General features: G+C 37.4%; 1 long non-coding RNA gene across 1 annotated transcript in view; it reads left to right on the forward strand.

Moving 5' to 3' along the window:
• Positions 1-17064, forward strand: part of LOC125025864 — an 18550-nt gene extending 1486 nt beyond the window's left edge. Inside the window, exons 2-4 of the long non-coding RNA XR_007114914.1 lie at positions 2748-2900; positions 3089-3190; positions 3374-17064. This is a non-coding gene — a long non-coding RNA (uncharacterized LOC125025864). The remainder of the gene's footprint in view (positions 1-2747; positions 2901-3088; positions 3191-3373) is intronic.
• Positions 17065-22500: the final 5436 nt, after the last annotated feature.

A 22500-nucleotide genomic window follows, 5' to 3' on the forward strand; every position in this document is an offset into this window, starting at 1 on the left:
TTTGCATTATGTAGAGTACGCACTTATAGATACTGACACAAACACATATTTTGTGTCCGCGCGTTTGTGTGCTTGTGCTTGATTTCGAGTACGTGTGTGCATGTTTGTGTGTACGTGTTTGTCGTGTGTGTATGTGTGCGTGTGCGTGAATCTGTGTTATCCCGTGTACGTGTACGTCTTCGCATTCGAGCCGAATCGACAGGAAACGATCATTTTCCCCGCCCTCGATTCGGGGTTTCTCCTCTTCCGTCAGCGCGACGGAGGGGGATGGGGGAGGGAGGGGAGAAAGGGGGAGGGAGGGAAATAGAGAGAGAGAAGGAGGGGGGAGGGAGGGAGAGGAAGATAGAGAGAGAGAGAATGAGACAGAGGGAGACAGAGGGGGGAGGAGGGAGGAAGGGAGAGAGACAGAGACCAAATACCCCCTCCCCCTCCCCCTCCCCGTTTGGGTGCATGACGCCAAGAGCTTCTTGATCGCCCAAATACGAATCTATTTTGACTCGGCCGTGGGAGGTTAGGGGGGAGGGACAAGGAATGAGAAGGAGGGGGAGAGGAGGAGAATGTGGGGGAGAGGAAGAGGGGAAAGGAGGAGAAGAAGGAGAGAGAGGGGAGGAAGGAAAAGCAACGAGAAAGGAGGGAGAGGGAGAGGACGAAGGAAGGAGAAAGATAATGAGAAGAAGGAGAAATAAAATGAAAAGGAGAAAGAAACGAAGGAGGAAGAGAGAGAGTGTGGGGAGGAGGTAGGAGTACGGCTAAGGAGGGGGGGGGGGGGGGAAGTGCATCGAACGCTTTCCAAGTGTTATTGAACCCTCGACGTCTGGCGCGCGATTTCTACCCGGCCTGCGTTCGACTTTCTTTTCTCTTCTTTTCCGGCTTTTTTTTCTTATCTATTCTCTTTTCTTCTTTTCGTTTTTTTTCTTCTTTTTTTAATGTTTTTCTTTCTTCTCTTTTTCCTTTTCTCCTATCCTTTTTTCTCTTCTTTTTTCTTGTCATTTTCCTCTTTTCTTCTGTTTCTTTATTATCTTTTTTTCTTGTTTTCTTTTTTTCTTCTTTTCTCTTCTCTTTTCCATCTTCTCCTTCTTTTTTCCTTCTTCTTCTTTTCTCCTTCCGAGATCGGGTAATTGGCTAATATCCGCGGCCGTGTCTTTGTCCTCCGGTTAAACGGGTCGAAGATTAACCTCTCATTACCACGGCGCCGGAAGTGATGTTCATAAGTATTGCGTGTTTGTTTGTTAACTATGTTGATTATGGTTATCATTATTATGTTTGTTAATTACTTTGATTATTATTCTGTTCGCGTCTATAAGGAAATGCACATATTGGGAACACGTGAGCATGCTTTACAAGTGAATAATGTCATACATGTGATGTATTTGACGATATTTGCATATATATATATATATATATATATATATATGCGTGTGTGTGTGTGTGTGTGTGTGTGTGTGAGAGAGAGAGAGAGAGAGAGAGAGAGAGAGAGAGAGAGAGAGAGAGAGAGAGAGAGAGAGAAAGAGGAGAAAGAGAGAGAGAGAGAGAGAGAGAGAGAGAGAGAGAGAGAGAGAGAGAGAGAGAAAGAGACAGTTTGTGTGTGTTTGTGTGTATACATATACATATATATATATATATATATATATATATATATATATATATACATATATATAAATATATATATATATATATATATATATATGTGTATGTGTGTATATATTTATATATATATATATATATATACCATCTATGCACGAATGAAAATGTGTAATTACATATAAATGTACATCAGTATGTATGTATGTACATGTATGTGTATGTATATGTATACATGTGTGTGTGTGTGTGTGTGTGTGTGTGTGTGTGTGTGTGTGTGTGTGTGTGTGTGTGTGTGTGTGTGTGTGTTTGCATGCGCAAACTGTATACATACACTACATGGTGTATAGTTATTAAGTCTAAGCAATATGTACATGAGTGTTTACGTTATTTTCCAATAAGCTCGCACACACGAACTTCACACACATTGTGTCCGTGTATATTCAACATAATTATGCATCAAGCCAAACAAAGGGATAGTACATATACACACACCTTCTACATGTACGTGGCGTAAACACGACACCAAAAAGGGCTACACAAAAAAGAGAACGAAATTTATAAAGAAACTCCGGCCACTTTCTTTCTCGAAGTGTGTCACCGCACGCATGGCGGTGTGCGCGGGGGCCGTGGCGGGAATCTTCACCTTCTGACCAGCCTTTTTTATGTTTCCGAATATTATTATTATTATTATTATTATTATTATTATTATTATTATTATATATTGATGATGATGATGTATGCTTGTTGTTATTATCTTTTTAGATTTATTTCGTGAATGTTAAAAGCCTTATAAGGAGCTAATGTATTTTTAAGATTAAAATATAGATTTATTGTTGATTTTTATATTTTTAAAAGTTTTATTTCGTGAATTCTAAGAAGACTTTTGCAAGGAGATTGGGATACACGTGAAGTTATGTTATACCGTTGTGTAAGCAGTTATAAGTAAGAAAGTTACTTAAAAGTTAGAAATTGTTAAAATTGTCACGCTATTCCCAAATTCGATATGTTATAGCTAGATTATACGTGACAAAGCGAAATATATGTCATTCTGTGGGATTTTGTTCAAGATAACATTTCTAAAACTACATCAGTAGAAATGTGAAGATATTTTACAATGAACGGTCATGAACTCTGTCTGTTAATACAACTCTTCTATTCCACAGTCATCTGCTTCCGCCTTTCTGCAAGGCCCGTGGACATCTGCTGTGGACTTCGCTGGCCTGTCGTCTGCTGGAGCCACATATCCTTTTCCAAGAATGGACTGCTTATTTTTTCACGAGATTTTTTAATGATTATCGTCGTGAAAATGACAGAATGTACATCCGTTAATTTACTTTGATCGTATTTTGTTCTTTAATATTTTTTTATTCGTATCTAAATCTGGTATTATTTTTACCAAATCAGAAGATACTAGTTGACATATGTTACACTGGAACCGAAACCGTTTTCTGTAATATCACTGAGTGTGGAAAATAGAACTGAAATTGGTCACTGTCCATTACAGGTCGCGGATCAGGCGTCTTGCTGAGGAGGTGAATCTTTATACGAAAGGACTTCTTATTTTTGTCTGACAACACCATGTTTCCTTCTGGACTTTATGATGCAGGTTAGACAAAGCGTAATTTAATAGATGGCAGTTTCTTCAAAGATCGATTACTCATTAGCAAAGTCGAGAATTGGCTTATATTTGTTTACTGTTTTTTTTTTTTTTTTTTTTTTTTTTTCTTAGAAGTGCGAAGTGGAAAGTTTCAGCTCTTACTAAAACCGTTTAACTCTCTCTCATCAACAGGGAATCAGAGGTCCCTTGACAGAGCTGTACATCCTCTGTGCCTCTGTCTCTGCCCCCGCCCCCACGCCTCGGTTGATTCAGCCAGCGAGGGTCCTGCTTGTTACGAGTGTGGAGGACGAGGGTGACAGGGTAATTGGGGAAAGATCTTTCTCTCCCTCTCTCTTTCCTTGTGGTTTCAAAGGGCGGGAACACTGTAGACTTTCTCGCAATGGTATTTCCTCGTGTTGATATACCGCAGCTTCTCATATGAGTTTAGTTATTTTTTTTTTTTTGACTCGCTTCGTATGTCTTCCCAAGTTCGATCGGGCGAGAGAGGCATGCTAATAAGGCCTTTTGTTCGAAGGCTGGCTAATGGTACTGGGTTTTAGTGCGTTATTCAACCGGTTAGAGCTACTCGAATGGCCGAGACTTAAAAGACGATTTTGATTCTGTATGTACTGGGATCGTGTCGTCTTTCTTATCCCCTTCCCAGTTGGTTCTTAATCGAGGCCTTTTTAAGTTCATTCCAAGAGGCTTGCCTACCTAATAACGTCCGACTTACGGGCACCATTACCAATCAAAACATACGAGCTTATAACAGTTTCTCCTCTGTGTAGGGAGAGCATTCAAATGCACTCTCAAGTGTATTCAAATGCACTCTTTTCCACACTCCATTTAACGATGAAAAATTCCTAAAACAACACATAACCTGAGAAAATTCTAGTCAAACCGGAATGATCTAGGACAAGACGCTCTGCGATTTGTTTACGTGACTGAAAAAATAATAGATAGTGCTGAAGGACGTGTCCGCGCTTCGACTGTTTTACAATAACTTTGACTTAAGTGACGAGAGAATTTACTTTATAATACAGCCACTGCTTGTGTTTCTTTTGTAGTCATGAGTCGTACGGTACTCTATATTTATGATAGCTCGCTCTCACGTAGCGCACAAAAGCAATAGTGCAATTTTTGGAACATAGAATCCAAGATTCTGATTAACTATCATTTTTACCATTGTTGACAGTAGCTTTATTTTCTAAATCTATTTATTGATTGATATGGACTTATTCTTAGTAGAGGACTAACGATAGACGTTTTACCTAGTGCTGACAGATTTATTTATTTTGCTTATAGTGCATAGACGTGTTCAGACATGTTAGAAATAGAAGTACAATTTTTCGATAGGTTATTCTGTATGATATTTTACTCACTTAAATCAGCAAGCATTACATATACTACTTGAAGAGATAATTCGCTTCGGGTTATGGTTGTTATGATAAAATTTAGTGCTAGGATATTTTATTTGTTTCTGTTTAGAACTTTCTCCCTGACGTTTAATCAGTACAAAACGACTCTCCTAACGACTGTTGGGTGTGACCTCATTACCGTGACTCACCAGCTCATTAAGGACTGACTTCCGGTCGTTAAGCAATTAGAAATCCAGGGATAATTAACCTAATAAACAGCAACATTGCTGACGACTGTTATATAGGTGACAGCCTGATGCGGTTTAACATTAGACTGACTGCGACATTTTATTACTGATATAGATAAGATAATTTTCCTACTTTGAGACTTAATGGTGACAAATAGCAACACACATCAGTGTTAGTGACGTTTTTTCGTATGACATGACTGACTTCGTTACAGGACTTGGCACCAGTTTTTCTCAAAAAGCTTTTTATTTGACAATTTCGGGAACGATATAACTATTTATGACATCACATTATAACTTGATAATGACTGACAAAACTCGATATTAAGAGTGATAATATCGTTACGGTTATGATAGTAACAAACTTGGAGAGGACTTGATAACGACACTTTACGAGACAGTGACCTGACGGTGACAATCTCTCTTGCTTCTTATAACTGACATTTCGACTTAAGCCACTTTATGGCGACAGCTGACGTGGGTCGATAGTAACACTTTTTGAATATCGTCAAAAAGATATTCTGACGAAAGACCCGACACTTTGATAACAAGAGCCTCGCAAATCTCTTGACAGTGACAATGAAAGAAGGATTGAAAACGACGTTTGACAGTGACATTTTAGCAAGGCCTAAAATACGTTAGAATATGACATTTCACCAGACTTGACAACCCGAATTTTCTTTCGACAGACAAAAACGACAGATTAGAGAAGAACTTTGTGACTTTCATGGTAACATACTAACATATTCAACTGCGACACACCCATCACGAGAAAGCTATCTGCCCCAAATTGCTCCATCAGCGTCTCAGACGAACTCTCTAACCAGTGACTTCTAGTGGTAATGTTGATGATGATGACGAAGATAGCGAGCAAATTACAGACGATAATTACATAATTCATTTTCAGCTAGTGGCGATTCTTCACTAGATATTTGATAATTAGGACGGCCTCGTAACGGACCCATTGACGGTGACAAATAGCTCTCGCGTTCATGACTGACAACCCAATTTCAGACTGAATGTTGACAATTATACAGTGACAACGCGTCTTCATTTCTGGTAATGACTTTACCCCTCATAGGTTTAATGACCGTGATAACTCCTTACGAACGGACAAGACTGTAACTGTACTGAACTGTAACTTTCCTAAATCATGACATGATGTTTTGATATGAATGATAAGGTGACTAGTGACTAACTGTCTTCATTTTAGTAACGTCTCATCAAACATTACTCATGGACAGTTAATCATCATCATCCCAAAATAATAATAAAAATAAAATAGGTAAACAGACGAAACACGATAAGACCATCGTAATTGTACTAATATGTCAAAATACCATCACATATATGAGACGGCAGTTCGATGTTCGATTTGTAGAGAAAAAGGGCTATTAAGCACTCTTGCTAGTAAATTATCCATTTTTTAAAAGCGACTGACCGGCGATAACATTCTTAAATAAATAACGTTCATTCGACAGACAGTTGAAACAAAACTCAATTTTTTGAAGACTCACCATCAGATCAGATAAAATTTGACAGTGACAGACAATTTGACACCTGGCAGTGAATTTGACAAATGACAACACGGTCATGTAAACTTATTTGGCTTATATATATATATATATATATATATATATATATATATATATATATATTTGTGTGTGTGTGTGTGCTTTATCTATTCATTTATGTAATGACTGGACAAGTAATTGCCAACCAACAGGCTGGTAATAGTTCCATTCAGCTTCGTGATAGTGACAAAAGGCTGGACCATCAGACTACTAACTGTGACGTCTTTTCTTACAGTGTCACGACAGACCTGATAATGATATTTTGTTAATATACTTAGTAGTAACTGATTCTAAAGATACGTTTAGACTATTACTAGTGACACTTACTTAAGACCTGCTTACTGAGACTCTTAAACTAGTGATGTTTGCAAATCACTTACTATTAAACTACCAATTATGACAAAAACGTATGGACTTACAGTTCACCACCAGCTAGACAGATAATCTACAACACGCCTAGTAAGAGCTTGCAGCACTTTAATTCAAATACTTCTCACCCTTTTCAGTGAGTATTCATTCGAAGGGGTTAGGTAGGGTTGAATTAGAGGACTTCTAGATGTGCAAATATTAATGCCAGGCTTGTTTTATTAACTACGAAGGGTAAAAAATGAGTGTTATTAATGACGATTTACTCAAACTATGAAACTGACTTCATAGTGGCAGTAGTATTTGACTTTTATAGTGACACTTGACTATATGACTATACAGTGACAGAAGGATACGGTGACTATTTGACTTTAGGGTAAAAATTACTGACACTGATTTACAATCGCCACTTGATTACTTACAGGGACTCTGCAACCAGACTGCTGTGACAGTCATTATGACAAATATTTATAGACGAAATCTTAACTTATCATAATGACGATAATTTTCAAATAACGAACTGGGAAAAGGTGACAATAGGGCACTGGCAGACAAGTGACAGTTTCATTTTTTTAGCGACACTGGGACTTCATCTCTTGACAGGTGACAACCAACGACTGCCTGGTACTTGACATGACCAAAGTTGCTTCACACTGACCTAACAAGTCACTGCCACGACTCATTCACTAAGATCTCAGGGAACTTGGCAACTACAATTACCATGACGACCGTTAATTACCTTAATCTCTAACTAATGTGATCACTAATTGCCATGATCATTATTACCATTATAACTATACAAGACTTGACTGCCCCACTGACACTCCCGACTTGAACACTTGTTACCTGGTTTGACACCTCACTTAACAGCCTACTTGAAACATGACTTTTTTTTTTTTTTTTTTTTTGGTTGTTCAGCAACTTGACTGCTTGTTATTTTGACCAACTAAAACTCGACAGCTTACCAGCTAGACTATCTAGGACTTGACAGCTTACTCATTCAACCACCACTAATTTGACAATCTTTGATTTGGCAACTTGCTAATTCGACCGTTTAAGACATGACAGCTTACCAGTTGGACTACCTACGAATTGACAGCTTACTAGTTAGACCATCTAAGATTGACAGCTTATTGATTTGACCACCTATATTTTGACAGCTTACTAGTTCGACCATCTAGGACTTGACAGCTTACTGATTGAACCATCTACATCTTGACGGCTCACTAGTCCGACCATCTAAGGCCTGACAGCTTACTAGTTCGACTATCTAAGACTTGACAGCTTACTGATTGAACCATCTACATCTTGACAGCTTACTAGTCCGACCATCTAAGACTTGACAGCTTATTGATTTGACCATCTATATCTTGACAGCTTACTTGTCCGACGATCTAAGACTTGACAGCTTAGGTAGTTCGATCATCTATGATCGAACTTACTAAATTGACCATCTAGGACAGCTCACTAGTTCAACCATCTAAGACTTGACAGCTTACTAACTTGACCATCTGGGACTTGACCGCTTATTAATTTGACCACCCATAACTTGACTGCTTACTATTTCGAGATCTGGGATTTGACAGCTTACTAGTTCAACCATCTAAGACTTGACAGCTCACTAATGAATTTGACCACCTAGACCTTGACAGCTTACTAGTTCGCCCATCTAAGACTTGTTAGCTTACTAGTTCGAGTACCTAAGACTTGACACCTTACTAACTGAAGACTTGTCAGTTTACTAGTTCACCCATCTATGATTTGACAGCTTACTAAGTTGACCATCTAGGACTTGACAGCTCATTAGTACAATCATCTAAGACTTGACAGCTCACTAGTTCAATCATCTAAGACTTGACAGTTCACTAGTTCAATCATCTAAGACTTGACAGCTATGTTGACCATCTAGGACATGACAGGTCACTCGTTCAATCATCTAAGACTTGACAGCTAACTATTTCAATCAGCTAAGACTTGACAGCTCACTAGTTCAATCATCTAAGACTTGACAGCTCACTAGTTCAATCATCTAAGACTTGACAGTTCACTAGTTCAATCATCTAAGACTTGACAGCTCACTAGTTCAGTCATCTAAGACTTGACAGCTTTCTAAGTTGACCATCTAGGACTTGACAGCTCACTAGTTCAATCATCTAAGACTTGACAGCTCACTAGTTCAATCATCTAAGACTTGACAGCTCACTAGTTCAATCATCTAAGACTTGACAGCTCACTAGTTCAGTCATCTAAGACTTGACAGCTTTCTAAGTTGACCATCTAGGACTTGACAGCTCACTAGGTTCAATCATCTAAGACTTGACAGCTTACTAAGTTGACCATCTAGGACTTGACAGCTCACTAGTTCAATCATTTAAGACTCGACAGCCCACTAGTTCAATCATCTAAGACTTGACAGCGCACTAGTTCAATCATCTAAGACTTGACAGCTCACTAGTTCAATCATCTAAGACTTGACAGCTCACTAGTTCAATCATCTAAGACTTGACAGCTCACTAGTTCAATCATCTAAGACTTGACAGCTCACTCGTTCAATCATCTAAGACTTGACAGCTCACTAGTTCAATAATCTAAGACTTGACAGCTATGTTGACCATCTAGGACTTAACAGCTCACTAGTTCAATCATCTAAGACTTACTAAGTTGACCATCTAGGACTTGACAGCTCACTAGTTCAATCATCTAAGACTTGACAGCTTACTAAGTTGACCATCTAGGACTTGACAGCTCACTCGTTCAATCATCTAAGACTTGACAGCTCACTAGTTCAATCATCTGAGACTTGACAGCTCACTAGTTCAATCATCTAAGACTTGACAGCTCACTAGTTCAATCATCTAAGACTTGACAGCTTACTAAGTTGACCATCTAGGACTTGACAGCTCACTAGTTCAATCATCTAAGACTTGACAACTTACTAAGTTGACCATCTAGGACTTGACAGCTCACTAGTTCAATCATCTAAGACTCGACAGCTCACTAGTTCAATCATCTAAGACTTGACAGCTATGTTGACCATCTAGGACTTGACAGCTCACTAGTTCAATAATCAAAGACTTGACAACTCATTAGTTCAATCATCTAAGACTTGACAGCTCACTCATTCAATCATCTAAGACTTGACAGCTTACTAAGTTGACCATCTAGGACTTGACAGCTCACTAGTTCAATCATCTAAGACTTGACAGCTCACTAGTTCAATCATCTAAGACTTGACAGCTCACTCGTTCAATCTTCTAAGACTTGACAGTTTACTCAGTTGGCCATCTAGGACTTGACAGCTCACTCGTTCAATCATCTAAGACTTGACAGCTTACTAAGTTGACCATCTGGGACTTGACAACTTACTAAGTTGACCATCTAGGACTTGACAGCTTACTAAGTTGACCATCTAGGACTTGACAGCTTACTAAGTTGACCATCTAGGACTTGAGAGCTTACTAAGTTGACCAACTAGGACTTGACAGCTTACTAATTTAACCAACTAGGACTTGAAAGCTTACTAATTTAACCATCTAGGACTTGACAGCTTACTAAGTTGACCATCTAGGACCTGACAGCTTACTAATTGGCCATCTAGGACTTGACAGCTTACTAAGTTGACCATCTATGACTTGACAGCTTACTAAGTTCACCACCTAGGACTTGACTGCTTACTAAGTTGACCTTCTAGGACTTGACTACTTACTAAGTTGACCATCTAGGACTTGACAGCTTACTCAGTTGACCAACTAGGACTTCACAGGTTACTAAGTTGACCAACTAGGACTTGACAGCTTACTAAGTTGACCATCTAGGACTTGACAGCTTACTAAGTTGACCAACTAGGACTTGACAGCTTACTAAATTGACCATCTAGGACTTGACACCTTATTAAGTTGACCATCTAGGACTTGAGAGCTTACTAAGTTGACCATCTAGGACTTGACATCTTACAAAGTTGACCATCTAGGACTTGACAGCTTACTAAGTTGACCATCTAGGACTTGACAGCTTACTAAGTTGACAATCTAGGACTTGGCAGCTTACTAAGTTGAACAAACTAGGACTTCACAGGTTACTAAGTTGACCAACTAGGACTTGACAGCTTACTAAGTTGACCATCTAGGACTTAACAGCTTACTAAGTTGACCATCTAGGACTTGACAGCTTACTAAGTTGACCATCTAGGACTTGACAGCTTACTAAGTTGACCAACGAGGACTTGACAGCTTACTAAGTTGACCAACTAGGACTTCACAGGTTACTGAGTGGACCAACTAGGACTTGACAGCTTACTAAGTTAACCATCTAGGACTTGACAGCTTACTAAGTTGACCATCTAGGACTTGACAGCTTACTAAGTTGACCATCTAGGACTTGACAGCTTACTAAGTTGACCATCTAGGACTTGACAGCTTACTAAGTTGACCATCTAGGACTTGACAGCTTACTAAGTTGACCATCTAGGACTTGACAGCTTACTAAGTTGACCATCTAGGACTTGACAGCTTACTAAGTTGACTATCTAGGACCTGACAGCTTACTTAGTTGACCATCTAGGACTTGACAGCTTACTAAGTTGACCATCTAGGACCTGACAGCTTACTAAGTTGACCATCTAGGACTTGACAGCTTACTAAGTTGACCATCTAGGACTTGACAGCTTACTTAGTTGACCATCTAGGACTTGACAGCTTACTAAGTTGACCATCTAGGACTTGACAGCTTACTAAGTTGACCATCTAGGACTTGACAGCTTACTAAGTTGACCATCTAGGACTTGACAGCTTACTAAGTTGACTATCTAGGACCTGACAGCTTACTTAGTTGACCATCTAGGACTTGACAGCTTACTAAGTTGACCATCTAGGACCTGACAGCTTACTAAGTTGACCATCTAGGACTTGACAGCTTACTAAGTTGACCATCTAGGACTTGACAGCTTACTAAGTTGACCATCTAGGACCTGACAGCTTACTAAGTTGACCATCTAGCACCTGAGAGCTTACTAATTTGACCAACTAGGACTTCACAGGTTACTAGTTCCACCGGCTCGGACTAGATAGATTACTAGTTCCACCATCTAGGACTTGACAGCCCACAGACACGACCTACTGATCACTAACAACCACCAAGACACGACCTACTGATCACTAACAACCACCAAGACTTGACCGACGTCAATTTACACCGCAAGACACCTCGGGACCAGTGAAGCAATGGCAACATGACAAACTAATGTCACTTCATCACGTGAAAGGTTTACGGTTGACAAAGAACAAGTTGGCAGAGAACATTTTGACTGTTGAAATCTCATACTTTGACAGCTTGACAGTTGACAAATAATTTTAAGTTCGATTCTTGGCTACTTTTTTTTTTTTTTTTTTTGTTACAGCTTGACTTTGACAGCTTATACTTACATGCTGCTGACTAATGTAGTGGTAACTTGATATTTGAGAGCTCATGACAAGGCATCTTGACAATAGATATTGTGACAATATGACATATTCACAGCTGATTGGGGCATCTTCATTGTTGACAACTCTTGTCATGACAGCTCAACTTTTGAAACTCATTTGCTGTTGACAACCTGACTGCTTCTGGCTCATTTTGACTGTAGACTACCCATCCCGTGGCAACATAACTGTTGATAACTCTGACAACTCATGACAACTTGACTGTTGAAATAATGTAACGATAAGAGTTTTCAACATGACAACTCAAGCCGTCACAGTTAGTCAATTGAAAAGCTTACCGTGATGGTCGGTGGTTATTAAAACTCTTATTGTGATAATTTGACGGTTGACAACTCTTGACAACTTGACTTGAAATTCTTACTGTGACAATTTGACTGTTGACAACTACACTGTTGATAACCTGACCGCTGACATTTCATGACAATTTGGTTGTTAAAACTATAATGCGACAATTTGACAGTTGACAGCTGATGTAACTTGACAGTTGAAGTTTTGTGACAATTTGACTTTAACTGACTGTTGAGACCCTTACTGTAAATTGACAGTTAGCAACTCACTGCAATTTGACTGTTTAGCTAAATAGTTTACTGCAAATATTGTGATAATTAGACAGTTGACAAGTAACCCTACGACAGCTTAAATGTTAAGAACGGAACTCATTTAAGACAACTCATGGAAAATCAATTGTTGAACCCAATGTGACAACCTGACTGCTGACATCCAATGACAACTTGACTACTGAAACCCTTCTGTGATAATTTGACTGTTGATAACTCACGACAAAAGTATGAAACTTACTGTGAACGGACTCTTGACAACTCTTACTGTGAATTGACTCTTGACAATTTACTGTGACCTGACTCTTGACAACTCTTACTGTGAATTGACTCTTGACAATTTACTGTGAACTGACTCTTGACAACTCTTACTGTGACCTGACTCTTTACAACTCTTACTGTGAATTGACTCTTGACAATTAACTGTAAAAAGTGATACCTAACAGCTTACCGTTGAAAACCTGACACTTTACTACTCATTTTGATTGGTTGTTGGCAGATCATGCTGTGACAGACTGACTCTTGACAGCTTATCCTAATGAACCTTACTGTTTACTGTTTATGACAATTTGACTGTTGACAACTCATATCATGACAACCTGACTATTGACACTAGTATTGTGATAATTTGACTGTGAAAACTACAATAAGACTACTTGACTGTTGACAATTCATACTGTGACATCTTGACAGTTGACAGATCACAATAAGACTGCTGTTGACAGTTTAAGCTTGACTGCCAACAATTCACACTATGCCAGTATGGACATTGAAACTCACAATAAGACAATTTGACTAATGACAACTGTTGTGACTTGAATGCTGACATGTTAAAAGCAACCTGATTTTGACAGCTCATAATATGACAACTTGACTGGGCATGTTAAAAAATAACTGCTGACATCTGCTGTGACAACTTGACTACTGACATGTTAAAAATGACTGGGAACAACTGCTGTGACAACCTGACTAATGACATGTTAAAAATGACTTTTGACAACTGCTTTGACAACTTGATTGCTGACATGTTAAATAATTACTACTGACAACTGTGGCAGCTTGACAACTGACATATTTAAAAATATCTGACTTTTGACAACTACCCCGACTACTTAATCGTTGACAAGATGCTTCCTCACTGTTGACATATGCTCCGACAACCTTACTTTGACAACTACGACTATGAAAATTTATCATTACTAATAACAAGGCAATAATCCACTTACGCAGTGGATTATGTGGCTAATTTAACTGCTGTGATTTTTTAACTATTCAGTGTACTATCGTCTTAACTGTCATGACTTATTGACCGTGCATACACTACCAATCCTTGACAACCCACTTAACTATCATGACCTACTGACTATTCAGTATACCACTAACGTAACTGTCACGACCTTTTGACTATTCAGTATACTGTATTACCAACTCAACTGCCATGACATATTGACTGTTGAGTGTACTACCAACCTAACTGGCATGATCTTTTGACCATTCAGTATCCTACCACATGCTGACAGTTGAGGTACTACCCAGCTTTACTGTTAATTTCCACGACCAACTAACTTAGTTTTTACAATCGACTAGTCTAACGCCACCTAACAACATCCAGACCACTAACCTTTCGACCAACCGACTGTTCCATTTTTCGACCACCATGACACTCATATACCATCTCCTTGACGACTCATTTTTGAGCAGATTATCATTCAGAACGACCAATCATCTTTCGTTCCGATTACACCCTCTCTCGCAGAGGTAGAAAAAAGACATGCAAAGACGACAGCCTGACTTTAATTAATAGGTATTACTGTGTAAAGACACCTGCTGGAATTATCGTGTCGCCTTAAAAATGCCTAGACATATTATTGACCATATCACAGCATTTCTTTTCATTTACCATTAGCAAGGACACTCCCCTACCTGTCTACCAAAAATATTTTCCCCTTAGAATTTCCCCCGAGAGTGACTTAAATGTTTGCAGTAATCAACAGCAACTGTCAGCATTATGAATAAGTTATGAATAACGACCTTCCACTAACAGATTGCAGGCTTTGACGGACATGACTAACCACATGGGACGACTACCAACGACAGAGTAAGTACTGACAACGACCCCCTCATACGACTTCGTTTCGCACTTCATAATTCACGACAAATGACCCCCTTTCCTGAATGCATGACACTCAAGACTCTTCGTCATTACTAACTCATGACTTACAATAATCGACTTGGGACCAATATCTATTAATCAACTCATATTCCATCTGTTGGCTAACTCATGACGAATATGTTCATCCACTAATGACGAATTTCTGTTAGTTAACTCATGTTGAATCTGTTAATTAACTCATGACGAATCTGTTTATTAACTCATGACGTATCTGCCTATTAACTCATGACGAATCTTCATCAATATACTAAATAATATCTCTACTAAACCCTATGCACGACTCAAGTCAAGACTTTGAAACATTTTAGTGGATTTTGGATTAGTTATCCATCAATGACACCAAAGAAAACGAGATTTCCGTTTTCAGTGCAAGACTAGACCAGAACTTAACATAATGTCTAGCTTTAATCTAGCGACCAGACCAGAATTTAATGACACTATTGAAGCTGCTAAAATGACAATTAACATTTTCACTCACGCTGAATGACCAATGATTTTTTTTTTTTAATGTCACTAACACTAACTAATTGTAACCAATAGACAACAGCTTTTTGCATACCACAGCATCTAGATTTTGATATCTGTTTTGTGCTTTTGTGAATTACTTGAATAATTCCTCAACGGCCAATAACAATAATATAAAACGACTTCTTCCATAACGACTAGCGACTCTGTGACCATTATTACTGAAAAAAATGCAACCTCATACAGACTTTAACCGACAGACGCATTACGAGAACGATGACCCTTGACTTTGATAACGTGACTTCCACAACGACCGCGACCATTATCAAAGGTCATATCTCCGCATAGTCACGTATTTACGACAAAACGACCTGTCTGGTCTCCCCTTACGAGACCCATGACCACCATTTTGGAGACAAAATAAAACATTGCAGTAATGAGAAGACAGATTTTATTCATGGCTAGACTTGAGGATTCGCACATGACCTGCATATTTAGACGAATTCTGACGCCGGTTTGTGTGACGACCTTTGACCTTGACCTTGTGTTCTCTGACGGAGGTGGCGACTTTTCTTCTCGGACGAGATAATTGCAAGTACTGAGGCATTATGTGTATGTATATATATATATTATGTATGTATGTATGTATATGTATATATATATGTATATATACATATGCTTGTGCACTGACTTTAATGACTTATGCGCAGTTCCTAGACAAAAATGCAAAGCATCATTTAAAACTCAGCCTACTCTCATACCTTGTTAAATATGCATTATATATAAATGCATATGTTTGTGTGTGTATGCATGTATATGTATGTAGGCATGTATATGTAAATATATGTATATATGTATATGTAAGTGCATATATATAAACATAAATACATGTACATACACACGTATACACACTCCTAGTTGTCACTGGTAAAGAGCAGGCTGAGCTCTAATAAATGTATGTGCTTAAACGCTAAATATTCTTCCATACTTTAAGATGTTAGAGCTGTACAGCTGACCTGTCTGGAACCAAAACTTTCACATTTTCGCCAGTTCTGTTTTCTTATTATGTATCGTTTTCATTTGTTAACCATCTGTGTAAGTAGGTAATTTGATCACATTTGATTTGATATCAAAAGTGATGGACACATTCCCACCATAACAGATAAACAAATATTGTTAGTGATTAAATATTACTCCCCACTCCCCACCGCTGCCTAGGGTAATCGTGATGACATTTATAGATGTGATCATATTTACATATTTATTTATTCATAGAAATGATATTGGACAAGTTGAACCTCATGTTTATGAAGTGTTGAAGGCTAGATGTTCCAATGGCGGATGAGAGGAAACACAAAACTTCCTTTCATGGATAAAAACCCACCGTGTTACTTACTCTTTGATCTCAGCTGTGTACGTTTATTTGTTTTTAATATATTTATTGAATTTGTATATGCAAAGACTGATAAAAAGGGAAGGTTTATCGGTGAATCAGAGATGAGTTAAGAGGACGCAGCCCGCGATGTAATGGAGGAAAAAAGTAATTGAATTTAGGTGTCGTTCCACCCTGATTTCCCGTCGATTCTCCGTTGCGTCGTTGAGGAGGTTTGCGCAAACATCCGTGATGTGAATGTAAATGTAACGAATATATTTTCCATAAATTTTTGTTGTTGTTTTATTGTCCTTTGTCAGGATTCCCCTGCTGTTTATTTTTGAGAGCATGTGTATATCTAAGTGCATATATATATGCACATAAATACATACATATACACACGTACACACACTTCTAGTTGTCACTGGTAACGATATATATATATATATATATATATATATATATATTATATACATACATACATACATACATGTCTGTGCATGCGCGCGCGCATGTGTGTTGTAGGCGTCATGGTCTAGACATTGTATGTAAAAATACCTTTCTGTAAAATGCACTAAACCGTAAACACAAACAAGCACACACGATATTGTGTGTGTGTGTGGATATATACACACCCATGCATGTGTATATATGTGTGCATCTCTCTCTCTCTCTCTCTCTCTCTCTCTCTCTCTCTCTCTCTCAATATATGTATATATATACATATATATATATATATATATATATATATATATATATATATATATATAAAGAAAGAGAGAGAGAAAGGGAGGGAGGTAGGAAGAGAGAAAGTGACAGACAGAAACAGAGACAGAGATGAAGAGAGAGGCAGAGATAGACAGAAGAGAGAGACAGAAAGGGAGGGAGGGAGGGAGGAGAGAGAGAAGGGGATTGATATATAGAATGTCTACATCATTTATATATGATATATATACAGAAATGTATATATAACAGCAATGATGGGATGATTTGGATGATAATAATCCTAATGACAATTATGATAATGATAAAAATGAACTTAGTTGCGTTATCAACAACCTTAATTGTAATATTAACACCGATATTAATAATAACTAGAATGACTGTATTGATAAAGATTTCATTGTTATTAGCATTATCATTATTATCATTTTCGTTGTTATTATTATTGTCACCATTACTGTTGTTATTGTTTTTTGTTAATATCATTATCTTATCATCAATTTTCATTATCATTGTTATTGTTGTTATTATTATTATTATTATTATTATTATTATTATTATCATTTTTATCATTTTCATTATCATTATTATTATTGTTACTATTATAATTATTATTATTATTATCATCATCATTACTATTATTATCATCTTCATTATCGTAATAACTATTATCATATTTATCATTATCATAATCTTAAAGATAATAATGATGATATTGATAACATTAATGATATTGATAATAATAATCATTGATATTATTATTGTTGTTATCATCATTATTGTCATTATTGATAATTTTTATATTATTTATATTATTATTGTATCATTATTATCATTACCAGTATTAGCTTTATTAGTATTATCATTATCACCATAATCATTATTGTTATTATTGTTATTATCTTTATTATTAATATCATTATTATCATCATTATTAGTACTATCATTATGATTATTTTTTTTTTTTACTATTAGTAGAAGTAGTATTGTTATTGTCATTATCATTATCATTATCATTATTATTATTATTATCGTTATTATTACCATTACTATTATTGTTATTATTATTATTATTGTTATTATTATTATTATTATTATTATTATTATTATTATTATTATTTATATTGTTTCATTATCATTATCATTATTATTATCATTATTATCACTACTATTATCATTATCATGCTTATTTAAATAATTGTAACAGCATCAGTAAAACAACCCGCTGTAACCGTCATTGTAATAGTTATAATCTTTTAGATTATATATTTTTCGATTTATTTTGCTTTATGGACAGAGAATCAGATATTTCCAAAAACAAGAAATTAAGTAGCAAAAATTAGTGTGCACAATCATTGTCATCCTTTTAAAATTCAAGATCATATATAAATAGTTCTATCGGTGTGAACAATTACAAAACTGACCGCGTTGCGTAAAAAAAACAGCAATAAATGTAATAATAATAAAAAGCATTCCATCACATGACGGATTTTTATCTTTTTTGCGAATTCCTTAACGGGTACAGATAATTTATTTTTTTCTTTCATTCTCTCTCTCTCTTCCTTTCCTCTGTGTCTAGTAACAAGCCTCTTAAAATGCATTTCACTTTTACTGAACGAATTCAACAAATGACGAGTCACATTTGTACAAGTCCCCCCCTCAAAGTCCAACAAAGAAAACCAGTCGTTCATTAGAGTCGTTTTCTAACAATAAAATTCCTAACGAGTTTTTTAGCTCGTAAATCGCTTTCCGGTCAGATTTGGCACATTTCGTCAACACTTAACGTTATGAGGAATTAGAACTGAGATCCTGATCGCGAAATGTTTTATTAACACCAAAAAAACAATCGTCTTTTTATGCCCTATTTGTAATGTGATTAAAACAGATATCATAAGTTAAATCTAAACAGACATTGACATGCAAACTACTGCACCGCCTCCATTAAAAAGATTTCAAACACAGTAGCATTAAACGTCAAACTGACCCACATACAAAATAAATGATCAAATCAACCAACTTTTTTCCATGAATATATTTGATAATCAACAAAGCAATCAATAAATAAATAGATAAATAAAACAATGAAAAACGAGAAAAACACATTTATTTTTTTAGGCCTTTTAATATTAAACGAATGATATAACTAGAACTGATTAGGCTTGAGTAACAGGTTGATATAATATACATCCTGACTTCACACGTTTGGAATCCCCAAACAAAGGAAATACAAAGAAACGCAGATAAATCTAGCAACAGACAAACTTCTCAGCGCGTCAGCTAACCTAGAAATGCTAAGAAGTAACGGTAAAGAAGCTCGTGGTCTATTTTTTCCTTTACATAAAAGGAAGATTTTATTTTAGAAGTTCCACTGAGACTGACTTTCAGTGTGACTCCCCCCCTCCTTCCCACACCCCCGCTCTCAACGAGGAAATAGGAGAGTAATTTATACAGTTTATAACACATGCGACGGGGAAGTAAAATGAGTGTGATAATAATAAAATAAAGATTGAAAAGGCAGAGAATGGGGATTATGATAAAAGTTTAGTTTCTGTGAATGAGTTGGCCGCTATTTTCCCCTCCTTCCATACCCCCTCATTTTCCTCGTCCCACTTCTTTTTTCTACATTCTTCACTACCATCCTTCCTCTCCTCTCCCTCCTTTCCCTTCTTCTTCTTTTAGTCCTCCTCTTCGCTCTTCTCTTCCCTCCTCTCCTATCACTATGCCTCTTGATTCTCCTCCTCTTCTTCATCTTCCTTCTCCTCATCTCCATACATCTCCTATTCCTCCTCATCACTTCCCCGTTCCCCCTCCTCCTCCTCCTATTCCTTCTCCCACCACCACCACCCCTTTCTCTCCTCCTCCTCCTCCACCACCACCTTCCTCCTCCTCCTCTTCCTTCTCCTCCCTCTCCCCGTCCTCCTCCACCACCATCACCACCCCTTCCTTCTCCTCCCTCTCTTCCCCCTCCTCCCCCTCCTCCTCCTCCTCCACCTCCTCCTCTTCCTCCCTCCCTTCCCCTCTCCCTCCGCCTCCTCCTCCCCAGTGGGACCTGCACATGTATGTCGGTCCACAGGTATCCGGGTACAGTGCAGGTCACTCCGGTCCTGCTCCAACACCTGCCAGCGGTCGAGAGCAGTCCTGACTCAACCCGTTTTATAGAATTCACGTAAGACTGCTTTTTGTAGCGGTCCGTAACCCATATCTTGTATGGGGGACCCTTATATAGAGCACTTACGCCTGCTGGGCCCCATCCTCTGAGTCTTGGGGAGCACGAAGCATGGTTTCCATAATTGGAATGCTAGGCGCTGGGCTTCCTTCTTTAGAATAAAATCATATATAGGTTTCCATACAGTGAACAAGGTATAGGTGACTGTGAGGGTAGGAGTCATACCCCTCCTGGAACTATAGGGATATTAGAAAGCGAAGACGTGTTTTAATAAACTACACTTCGAATTAATGATACTAAAGTACGTGTACCTGAGGTTTATATCATTCTTTCTGAGTAAAGTAAGATAGAGATGCTGTTAAATAACGTTCACTTCGAGTTCCTGAGTTTGACAGAAGTCTTTCTTACTAAGAAGCGATACCTGTTGATAAAACAAAAATATATGTACAGTTAGACTGGTTTCATGAACAGCCTCTCAACCATAAACTTCATTTTGACACGACACTATATATATATATATATATATATATATATATATATGTAATATAATGATGGTCAACTTTCCCTAAAGTCTTTGGATGGAATTTCAATTTGTAGTAAATTTCGTAACTGATTTGGAATAATTGAAATTTCAGTAGTTCTATCATACTGTTTCTCTTACAGTTATCGTTACTGGTATAAATATATTTTATTAATTTATATTTCCTATTATTATAATCAACATTATTAGTATTATTAATATTCTTATTATCATCATTATTCTAATTCTTATTATCATAATCATCATCACTGTTGCTATTATCATGCTCTTGGTCATGATCATCCTTATCAACAGCATTATTGTTGTTATGTTTGTCCCTATCACTGTTCTATTACAATCAGCATTAATGTTATTATGGTTACGATTCTTGTTATTTCTATAATCATCGTCACTTTTGTAGTCGTACTCATCAGCATAATCATCGACAATTTAGTCCATAAAATTAGTACTATATCATTGCAAGAACTACCATTCGTTAACATACACATTAGATTAACATTAATTAACAACAGATATTAGCACTTTTCATATTCACTTATTATCATTACATCGATACGTCAAATAATCCCCTTCCCTTTAAAGAAAAAAATATAATAAATCAATGGATGAAATAATAATGATAATAACGAATATTTCCCAAAATCCGGTTGATGCGCCGCGATAATATTCCTAAAAAAATTCCGCGGTTGTTTTCCCGTGACGCGGCACGTTTCGCCCGGCGACTGAAGCTGCAGCGGCATCGAACTCCAGTTGTTATGCTGACGAAGCAGAAGTGAGCGAGGAGGCGATGACAAGGCGGAATAATTTGCTTTTTCACGGCCGTCGTTTCGTTGTCTCTTCTGTTTGTTTGTTCATGTGGGAAAGGCGGAGGAGGGTATCTATCTACTTATCAATATATCTGTCTATCTATCTATCTATCTATCTATCTATTTATATATATATACCTACACATACACACATATACGTATATATGTATGTATATTATATATATATATATATATATATATACATATATACATATATGTCTGTGTGTGTAGAGTATTCATCTATTTGTATGTCTTATGAAATTCCCATTTGTATGAGTATGCGCATTCCTCGTCGGCCCTTTGGGTCAGCGTGTGACCATTGCAAAGGTTCAAGCATGCGTAGTAACGGGTTTGGGTGAGGGCCTGAGAGTGACCTTGTGGACTCCGGCAGGAACAAGGTCACCCTCCCTAGGATCCCAGTGGAGGGGGGTAATTGGACCAGGGGAGCGGGTCTAGGGAGGGGTAAAGGGTACGGGGAGGGGAATAGAGGAGC

This window comes from Penaeus chinensis, chromosome 1 (genome assembly GCF_019202785.1).
Source record: "Penaeus chinensis breed Huanghai No. 1 chromosome 1, ASM1920278v2, whole genome shotgun sequence".
NCBI classification, from domain to species: Eukaryota; Metazoa; Arthropoda; class Malacostraca; order Decapoda; family Penaeidae; genus Penaeus; species Penaeus chinensis.